Consider the following 22,710-nt stretch of genomic DNA (forward strand, 5'->3'; position numbering starts at 1 on the left):
TGAAGCTTCTTTAGCTCTCCATGTTTTTCCAACCCAGAGTTTCATAACCCCTTAGTGCTTTCACTGCTTAAAGAAATCTCGAATGCAAACAGCTGGTAACATGAATAAATACCTGAATAAATACCTGAATAAAGCAAAGCTCTGAAATGCAGCACATGACGGTTCACTAATTGCATGGCATTTTATGAATATCCCTTGAAGCTCAGCAGTACCATGGGCTGGAGATCTGCTGCACCATTTCCTTCTGCAAACAGGATGCCCAGCCATGGGGCTTTTCATTTCCCTTGGAAACAAATGGTGCTTTCCAAGAGAAAAGAAGGCAGAGACAGGCTTCCTACTTAATATAAGCTAAAATATTATGGTCCTGCTCTCCCTCCTTTCTGCCTTATTATGCCACCAGGTGTCTGAAGCCCACATTATGTGCTATTTTGCATCGCCAGATCAATACAAACTCTGCTAGTTTGTCAGAGCAAGAAACAGGAACATTTCAAAGCACAGTGTGGAGGAACTGATTTAGCACAGTCTGTCTGGGTGAAAGATGCTGTTTCTGATGCTTTGCAAATTGGCTGCTCTGTGCTATCTGCTGCACTACCATGGATGAGGCTGTGGCCGGCTCTTGGGCAACAACTCAGGGAAACCCTTCTGCTTCCCTGTGCAATTAGAGAAGGAAAATCAAAACCAAAGCCCTATAGATGGGAGTAGGAGGTCACCAAGATGAGCTGAGCAGCACCAGAGTTTGGATGGGAGGAGACTACAGGAGTGAATTGAAGTTCTCTTTTTCCATAACTCTTACCCAGAGAAGGAAGGGGAGAACTGAGAGACATGAGGCACAGAGGCATGGCTTTCCCTTCACCTTGGAAAAGCAAATTCCCAGCAAAGGGACAAGAAGCAATGACTGATAGAAGAGATAGATACTTGATGTGGCAGGGAAGCAGGGGAGTTAATTCCCGATCAAGTCCTGTGAGCTCAGTGAGTGAGATTTCCTGTACCAACACAGTCCTCCACTTTCCTTCTGGGGGACAAAAGCCCCCCTTCCTAACTCCAGAAAGAAATTAGTTAAATGTCTAGTTCAACCTAACAGTCAATATGCTCTTGATGCTCTAAGTACAGAGAACCTTCAGACATTTCAAGTGAGGTGACACAATTCCTAGGTGAGCTCCATGGTTATGCCTGCTGCGTGCTCGGCTACAGCTCTGCCACGATGCTGTATCCACATCAATCCCTCAGATTTCCAATGCTTCCCAAGACATTTGAAGAGGTGGGAGTGTGTTACACACTCCTGTGTGGTAACAGTTCATCCATATGGCAGGGAGCTGCACACGCTGGGTGTGAATATGGGCCACATGCATCTCATGGGCCAGACTTAACACAAACTCAGATGGAAATTATGCACCAAAATACAGAACACATTTTTTTTTCTAAAACAGCTCAGTAAGTCACATTTTTTTTCTGAAAATCTGCCACTTCTTTTAGTGCCTGCACATGCAGCATGACCCCAGAGTGCTTGAAGAACTGAGTACAAGTGCTTTTAAAAAGCTCTGTCATTTCTATACATGAATGTGTAAAGACTACAGATAATATATCTTCAATACCCAAACACAAATACTGCTTGTAAGGCATGTGAAAATCTGAAGCAACGTGTTTGTGCAGCTGAGGTGCTGGATTTTTGTGCAGGAGGGCTGATCATACACAGGGCATGCGTTCTTTCTCTGCTCCTTGGCTTTGGAACCTTGAGGATGGGAAAACTGATCCTGACCTTTGCAAAACGTTTTAAGATCCATCAGTGACAACAAGTCCTGACACACGTGTTTGTTCACTACAGTGTAGAGATGCTACAGAAAGGAAATCTGTCTTGTGGTTACTCATGGGATCTTTTGAATCATAGTTGTTTTTCTCAAGGAAAGGACGTTTTAGTTACCTTTATCACAAGACTTTAAATCTCCTTTGGAGGCTCCTACCCAAATATTTACACAACGGGTTTCCTAGGGAAGGCAGGCTGGCGGTTGTTTTGCTTTGTGCCATGAACTTCTCCGGCGACTGGTCTCCTCTCCATTCATCTTCACTGTAACTCAAACATTGTCTCAGAGAATCGTATAAACTGTCTGTGACACAGCCCAAAAACCTTCACCACGCTCAGCTAATCCCCGCGTGCCCGTTGCTTCGTCACTAAATTATCACAACTGTCCACAGAACTGCTCCACCCAACACAAACAGCAAAGGCGACGGGAGGAAAGGGCTCCAAAGGGAACCTTTCCCTTTCAAAGCGAAAAAACCCTCCTGGTGAATGCACTGTCACACTAAATAACTCAAAGGCACCAAATGCAAATTCTATTTACAATGGCAGTTCTATAAATATCTGTGGCACGTTTCATTTAGTGACTGCAGGAATAAAGAGGAATACGGCGTGTTCTTCCTTGACTCAAATCAGAAATTATAATTGGAGGCAGAACCTTTCCTAAATGCTCACTGCCTGTATGGGAGGCAATTACTGTGCCGAATCCACAAAAATCTGTGTCACTCTGCCCACTGTTTGGACAGACCTGCTGAAAGGCGACAGGGAGAGATGACAGCCTGCTGATTACAGTAAACTATTAGATTAAACATCCTGCTCCCACTTGACCACTTCTTACCACCTTCTTATTCTGGCAACTCCTGTGCTTGTAGAGGAGAGGGAGGGAGGAAAAGTGCTGTGTTTTTAATGTCTGCACAGCTTTTTGCATGTGGTAGCACTTCACTTTGCTGAATTGGGGCCACTCTGGCAAGCAGCTGCCTGTTGCACTGACCAGCACTGCCTCTTCATGTGTCTGCATCCATCTGCCATCTCCTGTCCTACACTCACACTTCAAGACCCTGGAGGAATGGGCTGTCTTTCTTTTTATGCCATGTGTTTGCAGAGCATCCTCTCCAGTTGCTGGTCTGCATCAACACCTAATAAATATTAGTGACAGTGGTTGGGATGAGGATGGCTGTGGGATGGTGTGTGAAGAGCTGAGTCACAAGGCTGACCCTTGGTGGGCACCTGGGAGAGGGGACATGGCCACAGCTGACTCTGAGCTCAGTGGGGAGCAGCACTGGCTGGGCTCTGCTCTTGGGGCTTGCTCATTTTTGCAGTCATAGAGGGGTCATAGGATCATCAAGGTGGGAAAATACCTCCAAGATCAAGTCCAGCCATTGACTAAATACCACCATGGCCACTAAACCATATCGCAAAGTGCCATATCTACTTGGTTTTTGAGCACTTCCAGGGATGGTGACTCCACCACTTCTCCTGTGACTAAATCCAGTCCTTCAGCTGTGACTCAGTGGGAACAATCCCTGATGAAGAGGAGCAAGATGATTGCTGGTGCAGATCTGGCTCTCTGTCTGGCATGGGGCTTGCCCCCTGCCCTGTGCTGATGAGCACGTCACCGTGGTTTGCAGCACTGCTCATGCCATCCTCCAGTCCAGGTCCAAAGCCCTCACACACACTCACTTCCCCTACTCTTCCCCTTCACCAAAATGGGCCATGTTCAGGCAGGCTGGCTTCCACCTGAGCCTCAGTGGCTCGAACCTCTGAGAATGGGAGACAGTCAGGAGAAACTGATGTTTCTGAATATGGTCCTCATTTCTACTGTTTATTTAGGAAAGACATGAGTCTTTTCTAAACCAGTGGTGGAAAGTCTGGGTTGTTATTATTTTATCAAGAGGGAGAAAAGTGATTTTAATTTGGCCCAAGATTCCTGGCATAGGGAGCAGAGGGCTATATAACTTGTCCTCTCTGTTGAGGTCAGTGACATAGTACAGGACATGGGCTGAGCTTTCTGAAACAAGCCAGTACAAAATCATAGAATCATAGAATCACAGCTTGGGAGAGACCTTAAAGATCATCTACTTCCAACCCCTCTGCCACAGGTAGGGATGCCACCCACTAGATCTGGTTGCTCAGAGCCCCATCCAACCAGGCCTTGAACACTTCCAGGGATGGGATATGAAGAAGTACCAATGTTTCTGACTACAGTACACAGAAAACCATTGGACAACACTTCTGCATTCAAGTTTGTTCATGCTATTATTTCTTATGGGAAAGGCTATTTGGTGCTCTTGAGCAGGAGAGGTTAGCTGTAAGCCAGTTGTTTTTTTGCCCTGGAAAGGGTGTCCCAGCCATATTCTAAGCCATCTGCCACCTTCAAGCAGTACTTCTGTAAGACAACGAAGATGCTGCATATTCAAAGAAACAGGAGCATCCTTTTGTGCATTATCTTTCAAGAGATGTTGATGGCAAATGGAGTTTTGCAGCTGAGAAGGATGACACAGGAAAGATGTTGTAGATGTGGATAATGTCAATGCTAAGAGAAGTAGCCGATGGCTGATGTATAACCAGACTTCATCTTCCAATGCAACATGGGTTTCCCTGTTATGGAAGTGCTTTGAGGCTCTGTGAAATACATACACAGTCCATAGCAGGACTGAAAGGCCAGAAACCATATGCTGACAATGATGCAGCATCTCTCACACATGTTTGATAGGACTAGAGGAATGCATCGCGTGCGAGGCCTTTGGCTTTCACTGCAAGCCTCTTTATCCCACTCCTTGAAAAATTAATGTCCTCACCAATGGATTAGGGAATGGAGATGAAATTGCTGAAACCATGGTTACAGATACAGCTCTTAAAAATCTCTCCTATCCTACAGGAAGGGAGTGCTGCCCTCCTTGAGGAGAAGCTTGACGTCACCTGTCGCATGGGGGATCTGAACAGGGATGTGTGTTTGAGAGGGGTCGCATCAAGTGATGCAGTCATTTCTGCAAACACCCATTTGGCAGGAGAGGCAAAAACAGCTTCATTAATTAGAAAGCAAGGGTCCTCCTCGACAAAGGAGGTGGGACAGTGTCAGCTGCGGTGTCACCCCGGCGGAAGCAGACCACAAACGGAGCGACCCAGCCATTGTGTGGACGCCAACAGGGAGCGATGGGATAAAAATTAAGGCGAGCTACAGGCTGAGTGACCTGGTGACTTCCCTGTTTTGTCTTGAGAGCTGACAAAAGAATTCCAAGGAGCTCCTCACTTCCTCTGCACAGCTCTTTCCAGCCTTGCTCAGGCTCCGGCATCACCCAGGGACATTTGCACAGGTTATTTCTCATGCTTCCTCTAAACAGCGCTCAGCAAAAATGCTCTGATTCAGCAAAGCACAAAGCCGTGCCCATAAATCCCTTTTATTTCAGTGTGACATAAGCAAGTGTTTAAGTGGCTTACTGTATCAGGGCTGAAATGAAAAACCGTCTCCTACGGTCCTTAAGTCCATTTACAACATCAAGCAATAACTCTCAGGCGAACTTTAAAGCTGGGAATGCCACATCTTAACCTCAAAACACTTGGTGCTTGAGCCGTGTAGTCAGAATTAAATCTAATTCCAACGCCACATTTTAAGCCAAGCAGGGTATTACCCGGCAGACGCCTAAATCACCGCTCTGAGTGCGGACAGCCTCGGAGGCCTGATTTCAGTTATATCCTGAGATAAGAAAGTCCTTTCCTGGACAGACCAGCTTCCTCACCAGAATGAAGGCTGTGCTGGCTTGGGTCACGTATTGTTTTCTTTCTTAAAAATAATACAGATCTAAATCTTTTCAAATACAAAGGGAAGCAGAACATCTTGCGCCCTCCCTGCCTTCTGATGTCGAGGCAAGAGGAGAAGTACATTCCCAATGCAGACTTTTCACTATGTTTGACTCTTTCACCCTTGTAACTCTTTCCATTCCCTTTCATGGCCAGAAATTAGACCATTTTCCAGTTTAAAAGTATACCAGCTTTCAAGAATTATCCCCACTACTTACAAGGCAGGAGCGGAGAGTGTTAGAGCTTTGATATGGTTGGTCAGAGCATCCTCTGAGCTCTGTAGCTGAGGCTGAATACAGGAAGGTAACAGAGTTTTCAGTATTATTTATTATTTTTAGTCTAGAGGATTCACTGGCCACAGATGTCTTAAACCTTACAGATTTGCAACCCTTTCAGCACTCAGGAGAAGCGCGTCTCGATAAACCTTGACTCCGTTGTTTGTGCAGGTGGTTGAACATGGACACCTGCTTTAGGCCAGCATTTTTAGGTCAAGAACATGGCAGAGCTATTAAAACCTTGCTTCTAACTGAGATCCTGTAGCTATCTCCTCTGCTTTTACCTGGGAAGCCCATGTTGCTCCTACATCCTTTCTGCACATGCAGCAAGCTGGCTACACCCAGCGATGGGTAAGGGCTGTGTGGGGAATAAATAATAAATAAATAATCCTGCAAATGAAGTGGCCCAGCTGCTCCTCCCCCCACCAGCCTGAGGCTCTTCCCTGCTGGCAGCTCTTTCGTGTGGATGAGTTTTAAATGAGTCAGGGAATGGGGTTTCCATCCTCTGCTGACAGACTTTCCTGCACAGCCTCATAGACCTGGTGGATCAGCTCCTGCCCGGAGCTGAGGACAAGTCCTGGTGAGAGAGGAGAGCCACAGTCCTGCTTGTCTCTCCGTCGGTCCTGATAGAGCAGATGACAAGCTGTTCACATTGAGCACTAACGGGCATCTTTAGGTGTGGTGAAACCACTTAATTCAGATGAAACCATTACAGCCAAAGGGTTGCATCCTATGGGAAGTGGAAGATGAGTGGCAAGGGCAGCCCATGGCCTCATCCCACCTTATAGACATTGGAACTATTAATTCATAATATGCTATTCATCCATATGCAAAAGTAATACCTAAACCACTAAGTAAACCAGCCACTATCACAGAAGAAGCCATTGCAAAACATAGTTCTTCTCATGTCTATTTTAATAAGATGACAGGTAGACAATCTTCCTTGCTGCCAGCTTCCCAGTTAACACCCAAAATAACTTGTCCTGTACATAAGCTTCTTCTGATCTAACTCAGAGCAGCCAAACTGAGAACAGCTTTATTTTGTGAACTTTTTTATTTCTCCCAGGGTGAATTTATTTTCTAGATAATAATCCCTTTATGGCAAGTTCTGCAGTTTCGTCCCATGTTTGCACATTATGTACAAGAGCTGTGATCCATCATTTGGGTTGCCAGTCCCTAATGCGGCCCAAAGAAACAAATATCAACAGCAGAGCTAAAATGAGGTGCTCAGAGGGAAAGAGGATAAAGGATCTCTGGAGTCTTTGCGCAAGGACAAGCAGTGTGGTCCTGGGACAGGTGTTTCATTGACTTTTGAGCATAGCCATGTGTCAAGAAAACCATGATATGTCCTCAGAGGGTCTCGCTTCCCCTGTAAAAGCCCCGTATTTACCCTGTTTGTATGCACAAAGGATACAGCATGATCTAAGGGGAAAGGATCTAAATTATCTACCAGGGAAAGTTTTACCAGTGAGGGACTTTGCAGCCTTGTATAAGTCACATCAACTCTGCGGGGACTCCTGGTCACCTTTTGGTTCATTCCCTACAATATTGTACAGCAAGCACTATGAATCATCATATGATAATGACCATGTGGCAATAAAGTACACAACAATAGATGATTATTGTTATTATTATTATTCCCAAAGATGTTAGCATGTCTGTTAATCTCTCCTACATCTGACTTTTTAGATCCCTTGTAAACACACATAAAAATTTAATTTTTTTTAGAGTTTCACACTTCAAAAATGGCATATTTTCAGCAAACTGTTCCAGATATCACTTGTTTGTGCATGCAGACAGGGTGTAATTACATGAGAGCATCCAAGTCTTCTGGGAACACATTCTCAGGAGGTTTGTATTAGTTATAGAGGAAAACAGGATGATTTATTTGCTACTGAAACAAGTGTGATTTGCTGGAGAAAAAAAAAAATCAATGTAGGTTCATAGGAAGATGACCAAAGTGACCCAAGGCAGTGGAAGCAATAGTATGTGTGAAATATTTTTAAAGGACAAATTAAGATTTATGGCTTAAAGTGTCCTTTTAGTGCTCATTGAGTGTTTTGCACCTACTGTATCACTAAGAATTGGGAGGTGTGAGCACTGATGAACCTGATCAATGGAGCCAAGGCATTGGGCAGTGCATCACTCAGATACTGTAACAGAGTGGGTCAATAGGTAGCACTGAGCAGTGTTATATATAACACATAATAGAAAACACACTTTCAAAAGCCATTCCAGATATGAAAAAAAAAAAAAGTAAAATGTTAATATGTACACTGAAGTGTTGGGTTTTTATTTTTCTTTCTTCTTGTTTTGAATAACACTCTAAAACCTGATATGCTTCCAGTGGAAAAATATGTCACCAGGTTGTTTCCAGCCACTGATAATCAGTGGGTTTGACATACATTTGATGTTGAGAGCCAGGGCTGTGGCTGGTGCCCAGGCTGGGCAGCTGCCAGCAGTTCTGCTTGAGTGGCAGCAGCTGACGGGGTCTGTGCAGGGTGGGCATCAGCCCCCAACTGAGTTTCACAGGAAGGACGGGGTGAGATGCAGAGCACATTCAAATGACAAGCAGCTGACTCATCCTCAGAGATGCAGGTGTTTTCAGAAACCAACCCTGCCTGCAAAAGTCTTGTTTGACCATTTCTGCTCCCATTTCGCTCGCGAGCGCATCCAGTGCTGAGCTGGGGCTGCAGGGCTGGGACCTCTCCCGTGGGCTCTGCCTGCACACCCAGATGGGTGAGGGGCAGAAGGGCTCCTACCAGCCTTTTCCTTCCTGACAGCTCCTGATGCTGAATACTTGCGTGTCTGGTGAGGACTAGAGCTCAGACTAGCCCCACTCTAGGCTCAAGCAGGGAAAACTGCTTTCAGGACACTGTGCTTTTATATCCCCATTCATCTCCTGAGTAATGCTGGGATTTTGCATTACCTGTATTGAGAATGCTTCAGCTACTGGTGCAGCAAGACCAGGTCATCTCTGCATCAAGGCATCTCACAACATAATAAATATGGACAGTCTGTAACCTCTGCACAGAAGGGACCTGGAATAAACACCTCAACTTAAGCCTGTCTTTTTACCATGCACCTCTGCCTTTTAGGAGCAAGGGAAGGATGCTCCTTTCTGGAAATAAACTCAGTAGCTCTTTAGTACCATGCAGAATCCATGCAGAAGAGCTAAGGAAGGGAAGCAAAGAGAGAACAGCCTGATATAATGTCTGCAAACTCAGTGGCTGGATCTGATATCCCTGAGCCCTAAATTTCCAGGATTCAGTACCCATTTTGAAGCAGCCTTCTGACATGTACACACCCAGCTGTACCTGCGAGAGGGGACTGAGAAAGTGAGGACACAGCCCAGCACTTTTAGATTTGCAGATTCCACTCAAAATTGACATCAGCACTCACAGAGCATTTCAGAAAGCACCTTCCATGGCACAACAGAAAGGCAAAGCAGACTTGGTGCTTCCCTCCAGTTCTCTCTGGTGAGGAACAAGTCCCTTTCCCACTGATTCCTCCCACCTCCTGCAACACAAGCCCATGAGACACCTTCAATGGATGCATGTATACCAGCATGGATGCAAAGCATCCAGGAAGCCCAGACCACTTCAGAGAGAACTTGTTTTTGCAGTCTTTTGGCCTTTCCAGTTCAGAATTGAAGAAGACAGTGGAAGTCACCTTCCAAATTTATTTTCCAGTACGCTTCCACGCTGGGGTGTGGGTGCACAAAGGAAGCACTGTATTTGATTACACATCCCCTAAATCATCCCAGTGTCCCCTTGAGTACCCTTTTTCACCGGGAAATGAGAGTGTCTGGTGGTGCACAGCACACACGTGGCAGCCACGTGTTGAGGTGATGGGTGTCTTCACAAAACCCTGGCTGGGGAAAGCCAGGAGAGACACTATCAATGCACATCAAGGGCAAAACTATGTTTAAAGGTGGAAAGAGCTCCGTCCACACTCCCCTCTCTAGGACAGGTGCCACGTTTCGGCTTCAGATTTTGTGCTGTCTTTCCAAGCTGCTCACTTGATGTGGCAGCTTTCCACCCCCAGCTTGTCCTGTGTAAACCCAGGGCTAGCCTGTGGCTGCTCCACTGTCTGCAAAGCACTTTTCAGTGTGAAATATTTCAGCTGGGATGGATGGGGTGCCAGCAGCACTTGCAGCGTGTGTGGTAGGGCTGCAGCCACGTTCAATCCCACGCGGTCAGGAAACCCAAACAAGAGTGGGTTTATTTTGGTTAGGAGATCTGGGGACTTCTAAGAAGAAAAATAAATAAATAATCTAAACACAGAGCCTGAGCCTAGTGGGTTGGCAAGCCCAACAGCCATTGTCAAAATGTTATGTGTTACATGTGGAAGTGTACGTACAAAGGATTTCTGTAGGCAAAATGGAGTATTGACCTCTTTTTAGTTTGCAGCTTTCTAGGAGATTTTCAGTGGACCTTTTAACAGTGAATTTAAGTAAAAATAGGTCAACTTACCTACCTTTTTTCTGCCCTCAAGAATTTTTCCCAAGGATTACTACACTAGGTTGGACCACATACAACCAGTGCAGGCAGAGGGTGAAGAGAGCATTTAGCTACCCACTAGTGATCTTTCCTTGAGGGTGGGGACACAGCAGCTGTTCAGCACCACATGAAAATGTCACACAGAAGCTCAGGACAAGATTAGAAGGATTGTGTATCTGCTAGGAAAGGAGCAAAGTGGGTTGTAAGCAAGAACATTTTTGATGACATTGGAAATCGGATGGTCCCAGCTCCTCTGTCTCCTTTGCACTTTAAGTCTAGGCAAGTCCCACCTCACCTCACAGAGATGCACTCAGGGTATCTGGTGCCATGCATAAGGCCTCAGAGAAATATAACACAGCCATGAAACAGGGAACGGGTGATACATCAGGGTTGTCTTCCACTTATTTTGGCAGGCAGCCTACTAGAGCCAAAGACAGGCAAGGAGTAAACCTTCAGGCTACATTGACTCGTGAGTAGGTGGAGTGCAAAGGTGACTTGGAGCAGAGGAGGCAGGATCAAAACCTGTGTGTTTGCAATTCATCAACATGAAAGTGCTCCCAGAAGCTCAGAACTGATCAAATATCTGTCTGGGGTCCCTTCTCAGTGTGAGATCAGAGGCAAAAGCACTCAAAGTCATTTTTGGTCCTTGACAAGATTCAACTCCAGAGCAGAAGACAGGGCTCCAACTCATTGTGCAGCCTCAGAAAATTGTTTGTAGCTTTCTAGGACATGGTGCATACTGAGATTTACAAGAGGACTGGGGATTAAGTTGTTAAAAGTCTGGGAGAAGGAGAAATATCAGGGTATGTTGTCAGTTGCAGCAATCCCTGAGGCTACGCTGGGCAATGCACTGATGGCTTAGGGAACCTGAGAGATGCAGGGACAAACTGGGATTTGGAGCTGAAGGAGACTTGCAAGCAATTCCATCACAGCTTAACCTTGTCAGACCTTGCTGACTTCTGGGCTGCTGTGCTCTGCTTGCACTGGGGCTGCAGGGCAGTTCACTCCTCCAGCTGCTGGAAGGAGCAAGCCAGCAACGATGAATGGAGATTGGCATTGAGGAGTGACCTTGGGAGCCAGCTGTGCACCCAAGCACCTCCCACCCTGTGATGAACCATGAGGACCTCTGGGAGCCACTGCTACCTGCTCTTCAGGCTGACCCTACAGCATGTGTCCCCCCAGCTTCCCAAGAGATGGGGGATTTGTGGGATGGCTCCCATCGAGATGGAGATTTTGTGTGTAGCTCAGAGGGCCAGGAATGTTGATTGCCTCAAACCCAGAGTGTTTTGTACAAAAGGTACCCAAGATCCCTGAGAGCTGAGTGTGAGCGTGGTCCCGTGCCTGACAGCACCTTTTGCTTGTCCTAACAATCCAGCTCACAAGGAGGTCATACCGTGCCTTTGTCTATCTTCAGGGGACACCACTAAGCCCTGACCCCAAATTTGGCTGATGTTGGATCAACACACTCCTTAACATCTTCTCCATGTGTCACCCCTCTCACAATGCATGTCCTTTCCTTCTCCTTCACAGTCCTACCAGATTGCAGCTTGAGACTTCAGTCACACCCCAGCCCCTTTCCAATTCTCCCTGAATACAACATTTTGTCCCTCGTCCATGAGTGCAGTTTTACTTTGCCTTTGCTGTCTGTTAAGCTGCATTTCAACCTGCATTCAAACCTTCTGCTATTATTCACACAGTAACATTAGCAACAAAGGGGATACGTACGACTGTAATCACCTGTGATGTGTGGGACTGGACTCAACGATTTGGGAGGTCTTTCAGAGCCTTATGTCCCTACTAACAACACACGGTGCACTAACTGAAGCTCTTGACCTGGCTAAACAATTTGACAGGATCTCTAGGGAAGATGCTCTCTGCCAAGTGATGCTGCATTGCTGCATGGCCCTGAGTGACCCAGTGCCATGACCAAATATCGAGTTGCATCTTTAATACAATAATCATTTCAGATGTGCAGCAACTGACTGGACTTCCACAAGCAATCTACCAGGAGCAATGGGTAGCTTGCCCAAAAGATTTGTGAGCGGCTCACTGGTGTGCCTATGCTCAAATAATGGCAGAGATCCCGTATTTCTAGCCCGGGCATTTAAAACAAAAATTCACCTCAGAACAAAATTTTTATTTTACATGTGCATAAATTCACATGCTGTGCCCCACTGGTGCACTTCTCCACTGTGTGGTAACTGATTTGGATAGAGCCACTCACAGCATTATGGATGACCAATGCCAACTCTTTCAGCTTGTTTGGTCCTCTGAGGGACACAGCTGACCTTTGCAGCAGCGTGAGGTGGCGCTGAGCTGAAGACCCTTCAAAATATCCGCTCTCGCACCAAGGAGCAATATATCCTTGGCTTCTCACAGCTTCTGCCACAGCCCACTTTGGTCAGCAGCACAGCTGGGCTGCAGAAACTGCCCCATGAGCAGGCTCACCCTCCTGCAGTGGCACATGCCTGCCCAACACCGACACTTAAACACGACCTTCAAAATGTTAATATTTGGAAGAGGACAGGCTATCTGTAACTTGTGCCAGGAGGTCGAGCCAAGCACCTCTGAGCCACCTCTGAGCCAAGCCGGTGCACCATCGCCCGGCCAGGGTGAGCATCGCGGGTCCAAGTGAGTTTGCAGGCAGCAGTGCAGGCAGCAGTGTGGGCAGCAGCCCTCCCGCGAGCCCTCTGCCATCGCCCCAAGGAGAAAGGGATCAATCTGATGGTTTTAGCTCCATCGGGATCTCTCTGGTGCCTAAGAGTAAGGGAGTTCTAGGCAGGGAAAATGGCACAGGCACCCATACCGGTAACAGTCCCCTTCATGCACGGGTGGGGGATGCTCATCAGACCCCAGGGGCCAATCTAGAGGTAACTGAGTCCAAGACACACAGATATCCAGCTGGCACTGGGCAGAGCCAGGATTCAACCTCTCCCGATACTCGAGACACCGGGTAAACCCGGTTCAGCCATGCCCACGAAGTACAACGCGCAGGCACAGGCACCACACCCCCTTCCCGGTGAAAAAGGCGAGCGGTGCCGGGGTTTTTGTTCAGGACAATGTTTTAAAATCGCAAACCAAACCAGCAAGCCGGGAGTTCAGCTCTCCCTGCTACCTGGCTTGCCTGGGAGAGGAGATTTGCTAGCTCGCTCACGCATCTCTGTGTGTTGTATTGCTAAACCGCTGCCAGGGCTATTATTAGAAACAATTGTCTCTCCTGGAAATTTTATAGAGAGGTTTGAAACAACTTTTCTCCTGCCCTCCCCAGCAGCCAGCGGGTAACAATGCGGCCAAGAACACTCCTTACGCGGGGGTTGTCTGCAAGGCGTGCAGATATATACACCCATACAGGCACAGTTTGGAAGCAGAGCTATTCATTTTCCTTTCCTAGCCCTGGATCTGGAGGAACTTTTCTATTCCTGATTCAGGAAAAGGTGCACAGGGGAAAGGAAAAACAAGCCGGGGGCTTTCCCCTTTGCGAAGCCCCCAGCTCTGCATTAAACTTGCTGCAGCCATTTGGGAAGAGAAGGAGCAGTCCATCTTGGCAGTCAGTGGGGACAGCCAGCCAGATTGCTTGGGAAGGGGGGAAGGAATCACAGCACCGGCTTCTCTCCCCCCCACACCCTCTCCTTCGCCCAGCCGCCGCTCTCGGCGCCGTTACTCGCCCACCGAATTCAGGGGTTTGGGGACAGGGTTTTTTTTGGAAAGGCCAGAGAAAGCATCTGCTGCCCACATTTCTCCCCGTTTGAGGTAAATGGAGGGAGGGGGCGTGGAGCAGCCCGCACACTGCGGCTGGGCTTTCCCCGGGGGCCGGGGCTGGAAGGGGAGCCCCGGCCCGCCTCGCCTCCCCCTCCGCAGACAAAGACCCCGTTACCTTCTCCCGCTGCCTCGGCGGCTCCGGCGGCCCCTCAGCTCCGAGCCCGGGGCGAGCGCATCCCCGGCCGCACCGCGTCTCCAGGCCGAGGCTCTACCGCCCCGCATCCATCGCCCGCCTCTCCGCCGCGCGGTGCGCGGGATGCGCGGCCCTTCCCTCCGCTCCCAGCCGCTCCCGGCCGCTCCTACGGCCGTCCCATCCTCCCTGCCGGGATGCCGGAACCCTCCTTTCCCCTCTTCTTCTTCTTCTCTTTCCCCGCCTGCCGGCCCCCGGCGCCCCGGCTCCTGCGCGGCCGCTGCCGCGCTGCGAGGCTGGAGCCGGGGAGGGAGGAGGAGGAGGAGGAGGGGGAGGAAGGAGGAGGAAGGAGGGAGGAGGGTATCGAGCAGCAGTTGGCGCTGGGTCATGTGAAACAGATGAACCCAGCTCGGGGCCTGCCAGCATCTGGGCTCCCCATCGCCTCTGGGAGGAGGATGAAGGGATGGAAGGACGGAGGGAGGAAGGGTGCGGGGTGGCGGTGTTCATGCCCCCTGCCCATGCGTGCACACCTTGAGATGATAACGGAGAGGGTCGAGAGCAGCGGGGATGCTCCGGCTGGAGGAAGAGGAGGGCAGCGACGGCCTCGGGCACCCATGGGGCTGGAGGCAGAGCAGCTTCTGCCAGGGTGCAGCCCCAGGGGCTAGAGGCAGCCTCCCTTCTCCTGGTGATTTTTCCTTCTGCTCCTGGCTGCGTGAAGGGTGCTGCTTGTGATGCTAAAAGTGTACCTGGCAGCAGCGTACTCTGCCCGGCAGTAGAACCTCTGTACAGAGTGCACTGAAGTAGCCCTCATGCAAGGGTGTCAGTGTTAAAGAATTAGATCAGTCAAGAAGGACAATATGTGTGGGCCTCTAAAAAGTGCTGATTTTTGGATTTCAACAAACACAGCATGAAGAACCCACGCCATGACGCCTGTGGTTAGAACTCTGACTTGTTGCTGCTTTGCCTCCCCATCAGCATTTTCTTTCTGGCACTGGGGTTGTTCCCACTAGGAAAATCTCTTAGGTTGCTGCTGTGCCACACTCTTGCACAGGCTGGCTGGGAAGAGGTCTTTGGGAGGGGAGGTGTGCAGGTGAGCCCTTCCCTTATTTATTTTCAGTAGACATTCATGCCACCACGAGGATGCTCATGGTGAGGGTGGAGCTTGGGCTTACACAGGATACAGGAAATTTCCCTTTCTGCCTGCAAGAAATTGACGAAGTTGCTCTCCTGACATAGTGGTGGTGAACGAGCTGGATGCCTCGTTTTAGCTGGGCGTGTTTCTGATCTGCTGTCAGACTGAAAGTCAAGACCATGCCAGCATGGAGATGCCATGAGACTTTATGTCCTCTCCTCTGCAATGGGCTTGGAAGAGCAGCAGGCTGCAAAGTGCTTCTGGGTACAATAGCCAAATCCTGGAGCACGAGCACAGTTCCCTCTCCTGTCTTTAAGGGCACAGACATAAAACTAGAACTGCATATGCAGCCACAGGCAGGCTCACCCCTCCAGCTCACTCCACCCAAAGGGATGGTTTTGATTAGGGGATAAATATAGAGGCAGTTCTGGCCTCTGGCTGCTGAGGGTTAAGACCAAGCAGCTGAGGTGGCCCAGCTCAGCTCTGGAGGCAATCCTGAGGTCAGGACATAGGGGCAAGAGGCAGCAAAAGTATCCATTTCTGCTCCAGGAAATGCAGGGGGACCACGGCTGTGTTGCAAGAGTAAATGTTGGGGTTTTCTCGATGTATCTAACCCACATCTAGATCCAGCTACTAAAGTAGCCCTAAGGTGCAAACCACCAAAATACAAACTTCAAAACCTCCTGGAATTTTAAACCCATAATTTCAGAGAGTGGTAAAACTTCAAGTTGCCTCCTAAATGCTGTTTTGCCCTTTCCTTCAACAGAGGTCACAATACCTCTCAAGCAGGTTCTGCCTGTGGTGGTGAAGATCAGCTTGAGAGCCTGAACCCCAGCAGCTGTTCAGCCCTGATTAGAACTAGCAATGAAAAATCACCTTCCCAAGCTGACTTTCACTAAAATAAGAGGTGAAGCTACTTCAAGGGCATGCTCACCATGAAGGTGCCTGATTGTGCTTATTGTTCTCTATGACTAGGCCAGGGCAATGGACTTTGTCTTTGGGGTAGGATGATCCTTCAACTAGCAAAGCCTCAAGACAATTTCCCCACGCACTGCTGTATGGCACATGTTGCCCTTCCAGGTAACTCTCCTGGCAGAATCTGCCTCCAAACCTAGAGCAGACCCAGGATGTGCTGCAGCATTATACAGCTGGTAATAAAAGAGCTCACCTGGTGGGTTAAATAAGCAGCAGGAGATTGGAAGCCTCTAATTGGAAAGTAATTTGTTTCATGCATAGCAGCAAAAACTGGAAAGCAAGGCTTACTCTGCCCAGATTTGCAATGTTCAGCTTTCAGACCAGGTGTGGGGATTTTCATTATACTTAGCTTGAAATTACAGGCTCCCTACAACAGTTCAATCTCTTCCTTTGACACAAAACAGGCATGGGTTTTGGAATAGTTTGGAGACAGAAAGAGAGCATTCTTTCTCATGCCCCATGTTATGGTGGGGTTGTCTACCAGGTGTGCCCAAAGAGCATCCCATCACTGTGTGATCCTCATGGTGTCCTCCAGTGTCTTTGGAGCATCAGTTGGTTTGTGTCACAGGGAAGGGCCTGAGTCACCAATCGACTTACAAGTGTCATGTGATTGACACTGTCTGGGGTAGAAATGGGTAGGGAGATTCTTGGTTTCCTCAGGTGCAATGGCTCAGCACCTCTGCAGCCTTTGAGACCCACCATGCAGCAAGAGAAGCTGGACCCTCATACCTGTGAAACCTCAAGCTCCATCCCCCTCAGATCCCTTGTAAGGAGATGACTTTTCCTACCCATCCAAGACCATGTGAACAGCGCTTCCCCAAAAGGAAGTTCAATATGATTCGATACAAAAGCTTAACATTTCCTGCAATGATGGGAGATATTCCTGCTACATTTCCTTTATCCTCTAATTCACGATGCAACATTTGTAATAAAAATAAATTACTGGTCTGAGTGAAGACAACATCCTCTAGGTACCTGATGGAACTAACAAAGAACTTAGAAATGGGACCAGTTTCTTATAATGTGAAAAGACAGTAGAGTTTTGTCCTTGCTGAGAGTTGATTATGACTACTCAACCAGAAAGAGTTGTTTTATCTCCAGAACTGAACAAGGAACTGGAAGGATAGCTGCACTGCAGTGTAAAGTCAACACCTTGTACCACCAGGGGTTTGCTCTCCCCTTCTTCCTCTCCCAGACATACATGCTGTAACACAGATTTCCTAAACAGTATCCTTTCAGGGGAAAAAAACCCAGTCATTTACCTCATGTACATTCTCCTCTAAATTTCCCAGTTATAATTCAGCAGTAGCAGAAGCCCTTTTCTTCAAGGAACTTCCGTAATCTCACAAGGTCTCTGGAGTTGGCACTACCCAAACAATACACCCTGGTAGCAAACACCCAGTCTGGAGGCAGCAAAGCTGCTGTCATTGCAATGATTAGAAGCAGGGAATGGTTGAGCTTGCAAGCTGGTTCCTATCATGGCAAGTCCCAAAAAGAGAAGAGTAACCCAAATATTTACCTCTGACATACACAAAGTGAAGCTTCCAGCAACCAGATGCCTCTGTGCCAAAATAACAACATGCTGATTCCTTTGTCTTGGCTCCTGATAGGGAGGCAAGGAAGAAACACCGTGGCCTTGTGCTGGAGAATTACTGTTGACAATTCATTTCCACTCTTGTTAGCAAAGATTAAAGAAGCAAAATACTTTACAGGGAACGTGGTGATAGGACTGTGGGTGACATCAAAATGTGTGAGCTGTTACATGAACATTTCTAGTATTTTCAGAAAAGCTTAATGAATATTGTCTATCCCAGAACCGCATTAATTAGCACTAGTGGGTTGGAGGAGATGTCGTGTCATAAAGTAATATTCACACTTAGTCCACAATTTGCATTCATAAGAGGTGCAGTGCTTTACAAAAACTTAATGTCATTTCCCCCATATGGTACATCTGAAACCCATGGAAAGTGAGGAAAGTGCTTTCAAAGAATATTTAGGATTTGCTAAAGGTATCTAACCGCCTGCCTCCCTGTGGGAGGTGTTCAATGGCCTATCTCTCATTGATTGCACAACTCTTAACTTGTAATATTTGAGTGGCAGTAAAAGATTAAAAAGCCTCCAAACTTAAAAAGCAGCATGGGCCTAAGCAACCTGGGAGCTGAAATCCATTTGTGGATATGATATAAGCTGCTAGGCACATGAATCTCACTGTAAATCAATGCAACTGACTTATTCTAACCATGACAAGGGTCAGCCAGCCCTAGAAAATGAAGTGTCAGGTTAGCTTATGGGTTGATTCACACAGTTTCTCTGAAATTCATGGTATAACATGGTCTTACTGCTCATGGGCTCTAATGTAGGTTGGCTGGAGAAGACGCAGTGGCGTCACCTCTTTTTATCTGAGAATCTGTATCGTCCACTCACTGAACATGACTCAATATTGGGAAGCACAGAAGGCACTGACAGGACCCAGTTGATCACTCAAGCCGCCAGGCTGCCCTCACCCTCTTTCAGGGACCAGGGCCAGCAAAAGAGAGATAGAGGGTTACATGTACCACTACCAAGCCTGTCCCCATCACTCCATTTTCCCTCTGTAACAGGTTGTGATGGGTTGTGACCTTGCGACAGTCCATGTTAAGGGTTTTGGAACCAAGTGGAAACCACATTCAAGAAAGCAAAATGCAATTACTGGGTCTGGACCTGCAAACAGTTTAGGAGATAGGGCACATACAACACCAACTGCCATGGTGCAGTGCACTTCCAACTGGGAAGATCTCCAAGTTTGCCAAGCGAACCACGAGATGTTTCTAGTTAAGCCTTCCACAGAAACACTTCCCTTCTGGGATGAATTGTGGGTGTTATTCCCATGTCATGCTTTCATTAATTTCCAGGACAATCCCTTAAGTAATTGGGACACAAAAGGAGGGGGGAAAGGGAGGAGCAGGACTTTAGCTTTGGACAAAATAAGCCTCCAGGGCATCTGATTAATTTTCACACAGACTCTACTTAAAGGATCTCAGAGAGCTGAAGAGGGAAGTAAGCAGACCTCGATGTTCCCAAAGAGCTGGTGCAATAAATCCTCCCTTCATTAGGCAAAGAAAGTGCATGCTGGCAGGATTATTATGCAGGGAAGCGAAGCTCAGACTTCACGAGGCAGCTGAAACGGATGGTGGGGACAAGCCAACTCCAGCTGGTTGGTGCTATGACCCTGGGCTGGCAAATCCTGCCTGCTGTCTCCTGTTCCAGCCCGGGGCTGGTGTGGAAAGGGACAGGAGTCACGTGTAAGTCGCCTGTGTCCCAGTTAGCTCCGGGTAATCCTGGCATCCAAGAGGCCAAACAAAGCGAGCAGCTGAAGTGTGCACAAGGGACTAAAGATGAGCCGGGTGTGCCACCAGCCCTCCCGGAGTGACCCATGACTCAGTGGAGCGATGATTGGAGTTTCCCTCTCCTTTGCACCCACCTAGGTCTGGGACCAAGGGGAAGAGAGAAGGACATCTTCCTGATGGAACCTGCTGTGAGACATCCCTGTCCTTGCAAGAGCAACAGGAGGCATGAGGGGTTCCCCTCTCTGCTGGTGGTCAAGTCCTCACAAATCCCTTCTACCCTCCCATGGAGTAGAGGGGACACATGGGACCAATAGGACCCTGCTGCCCTTTTCTTCAGAGCTGAACAAAGCTCTGCCTCAGGAACTTCTTCCTATTCCCAGAATATTACCATTTTCTCTTGAAATGGCCTGAAAGCAGAACAATTCAGGAAGGGGCAGATGTGGAAGGGGTCCCATAAAAAGGCATGGGTGGTGGTGGGAGATGGGGAGGCCTTTCCCCAGGGGAGGAAGAGGAGCTCCAGAAAATGCTTATGATGCTGTCAAAAGGCTTGGCTTGGAGAGACCCAGAGAAATGTTCACAGACCACCAACATGGCCACAGGGCAGATAGAAGTAAATCGCAGCTAAGAAGAGGAAACCTCATTTGTCCAAAGCAAACGAACTGCTCAGTAAATGGCAAATGAGTGAATGGCAAGAACCTGAGAACAAGGCTGAAACAAGGCAAGATTATTCTCCCCATGCTTTCCTTAGATGTTGCAGTCGACTGGTACTGGTGAAAATGAAACAGAAGCCTTTGGGATGCCAAAAGGCAGTACAGGTAATTTTGAAGGACATCAAATGAGTCGGCTGAGAGAGCCAAGCCCAGAAATGTGCCTCCTGTTAGGCAAAATCTACATGTACCTCTTGCATTGACCTACATAATGAAGTATTTGCTATTGTACAGAAGAATAAAGCAAACTAATTCTCATTTGCTTGGCTTTTTGTACTGAAATAGCCTTTGTACTTCACAGGACTTCAGGTTTGAAGACTATTTTTGTAGCTTACCCTGCCTTCTACTGAGGATTGCAAAAGATTGGAAAAGATTTCTACCTCTCATTTTGTGGAAAAATCCTGAGAACATTTCAAAATGGCATTGAAATTATTAATAGCTTTTGGCAAATAAATGTAACAAAAATGTAACCAGTTAGACAATGTTTCAATACATCTCTGAAACATTAAAAATGGGGCTCAGGAGATATTAAAGTGACACAGCAAAATGACAATTTTAGCAATTGAAAAAAAAAAGATTCTGTAAGCTTGCATTCCATTTTATCTTACTTTTTGGTCATACTTTTTTATTTCTTAAATTGTTTTTCTCTACTCCATTGCTTGCCCATCAAACAAAATCACAGAAGTACCCCGGCTATAGCAGGAAATATCTGTTCAGTCCAGAGCTCTTGTAGGTGTTAGTAGGGGGTAGCCTAATTTCAGATGCAGGTGTGGTTTTTAAGGTAACCTTTTCTTCTTACTGAAAGTTTTCACTACCTCTGTGAGGCAAGATCATTACCTAAGTTGAACAGATGGGAAAATGGAGTCATAGAGAGATCAATTTACCTGGGTAAGATCCCATACCAAATTGGAGAAAGAAAGAGAGAGAGACAGACAGACCTGGGAATAAATCACAGGCCTTGTGACACCAAAGCCTTTGTGCTGGCTTGAGACCCCTCTTCTTTCCTCAGCTAATGAATCGATGATTAACAAAGGCTGCTCCATTTCTGACAGTTTAATCGTCGATTTCTGCTTTACACTTTGGTTCACTTTGGCTGTTTTTAATCTTTATGAGGCAATCCTCACAAAGAGAGGAAGCAAACAGAAAATAAATCTCGGAGCAAGTAAGCCCTCTTGTCATAAAAGTGCAATAAGCAGATCTTATATGTCAGAAAATATTTATCTGACCAATAATGTTTGCATTTAGACCCAGTCAATAACAAACAACCAAATTACATTTAATATGAAAACATTTAAAATGGGTTCCTCATCTTCTAAATAAACATAGCACTAGTCATAATGGTGCTCTGCTAGAGCCAAAGGCTCAGTGTTACTTGATTTATTGTTTAACTTGAGTCTAATTGCTGCCTATCTGATGTCTCTGGGAACATGGGCTTCTATCACTCGTCTGAACACAATCTCCTTTTCATTACTGAGGCACACCAGGAATAAACCCCAGCTCTCCTGATACCCTGTCCAGGGTGGTCACCTCAAGACTATTAACCCTCAGCTAAGGAGACTGAAATGTTTGATTAGTTCACTCAGTAAAGGTTGGTAATTTCCTCTCTATATGTGGCCTGATTTCTGAGCACAGTTTGCTCCAACCTATGGCCCTGTGAAGTCTCTGTTTGCATGGGCCACACAGACCCAGAGCTGCTAGGGAGCAGCTCTGAGAAGGGCAGGGGAGCCTGGAAGTGTCCCAGTGATGGGACTCAGCAGTCTTTGCTGGCTGCTCTTTATGACAGGAGAGTCTTGGGTGTCGACGCCTCCTTTATATCTTTTATCCAATGACTGTAACAGGCCTTGCAGACACATGTGAGGCTGTAGGATAAGTGGTATTGATATTTCTCCTCCAAAATAGGAGATGAGTAGCTCAAGTTCATACAACCTGGGGGATGTCTCAGACCACAGGGCCCCTGCATTTACCTAGTATCTGTGGCTTCAAAAACGTTCCCCTTGCTCAACTTGTCATCTCCTGCTCCATCTTTTCAGGAAAGGATGGATCAGCGTGCTGATTCATAAAATGTCATCATTATACATCTAATCCCCACTTTAAGAACAGCTTAGTGGCTGACACTACCTCAGAGCTAGGATTTACACACAAGATGTGGGACTTGCACTGTAGGCACCTTTTCCCCATGATCCCCTTGACTGCTGGAAGTGGGAAACAGGAGGTATTTTGTCTTTGAAGACTGATAAGGTCTACTGAACTGATCAAATACCAACAAACCCAGTACTTTTGGCTATTATAATGGCAGTTTCTGCAGCTCTGTAGT

General features: G+C 47.3%; 1 protein-coding gene across 7 annotated transcripts in view; it reads right to left on the bottom strand.

Annotated features, from left to right (window-relative positions):
* Positions 1-22,710, bottom strand: part of FRMD4A (FERM domain containing 4A) — a 364,535-nt gene that overhangs the window by 131,559 nt on the left and 210,266 nt on the right. Inside the window, exon 1 of one of the 7 annotated variants that reach the window (XM_032687621.1) lies at positions 14,242-14,460. The exons of the other annotated variants lie outside the window; for them this stretch is intronic. The gene's annotated coding sequence lies outside the window, so the exon portion shown is untranslated. Of the gene's footprint in view, positions 1-14,241; positions 14,461-22,710 lie in introns of those variants that run through there. 7 annotated transcript variants of the gene reach the window in all.

Source organism: Chiroxiphia lanceolata, chromosome 5, assembly GCF_009829145.1.
Source record: "Chiroxiphia lanceolata isolate bChiLan1 chromosome 5, bChiLan1.pri, whole genome shotgun sequence".
NCBI classification, from domain to species: domain Eukaryota; kingdom Metazoa; phylum Chordata; class Aves; order Passeriformes; family Pipridae; genus Chiroxiphia; species Chiroxiphia lanceolata.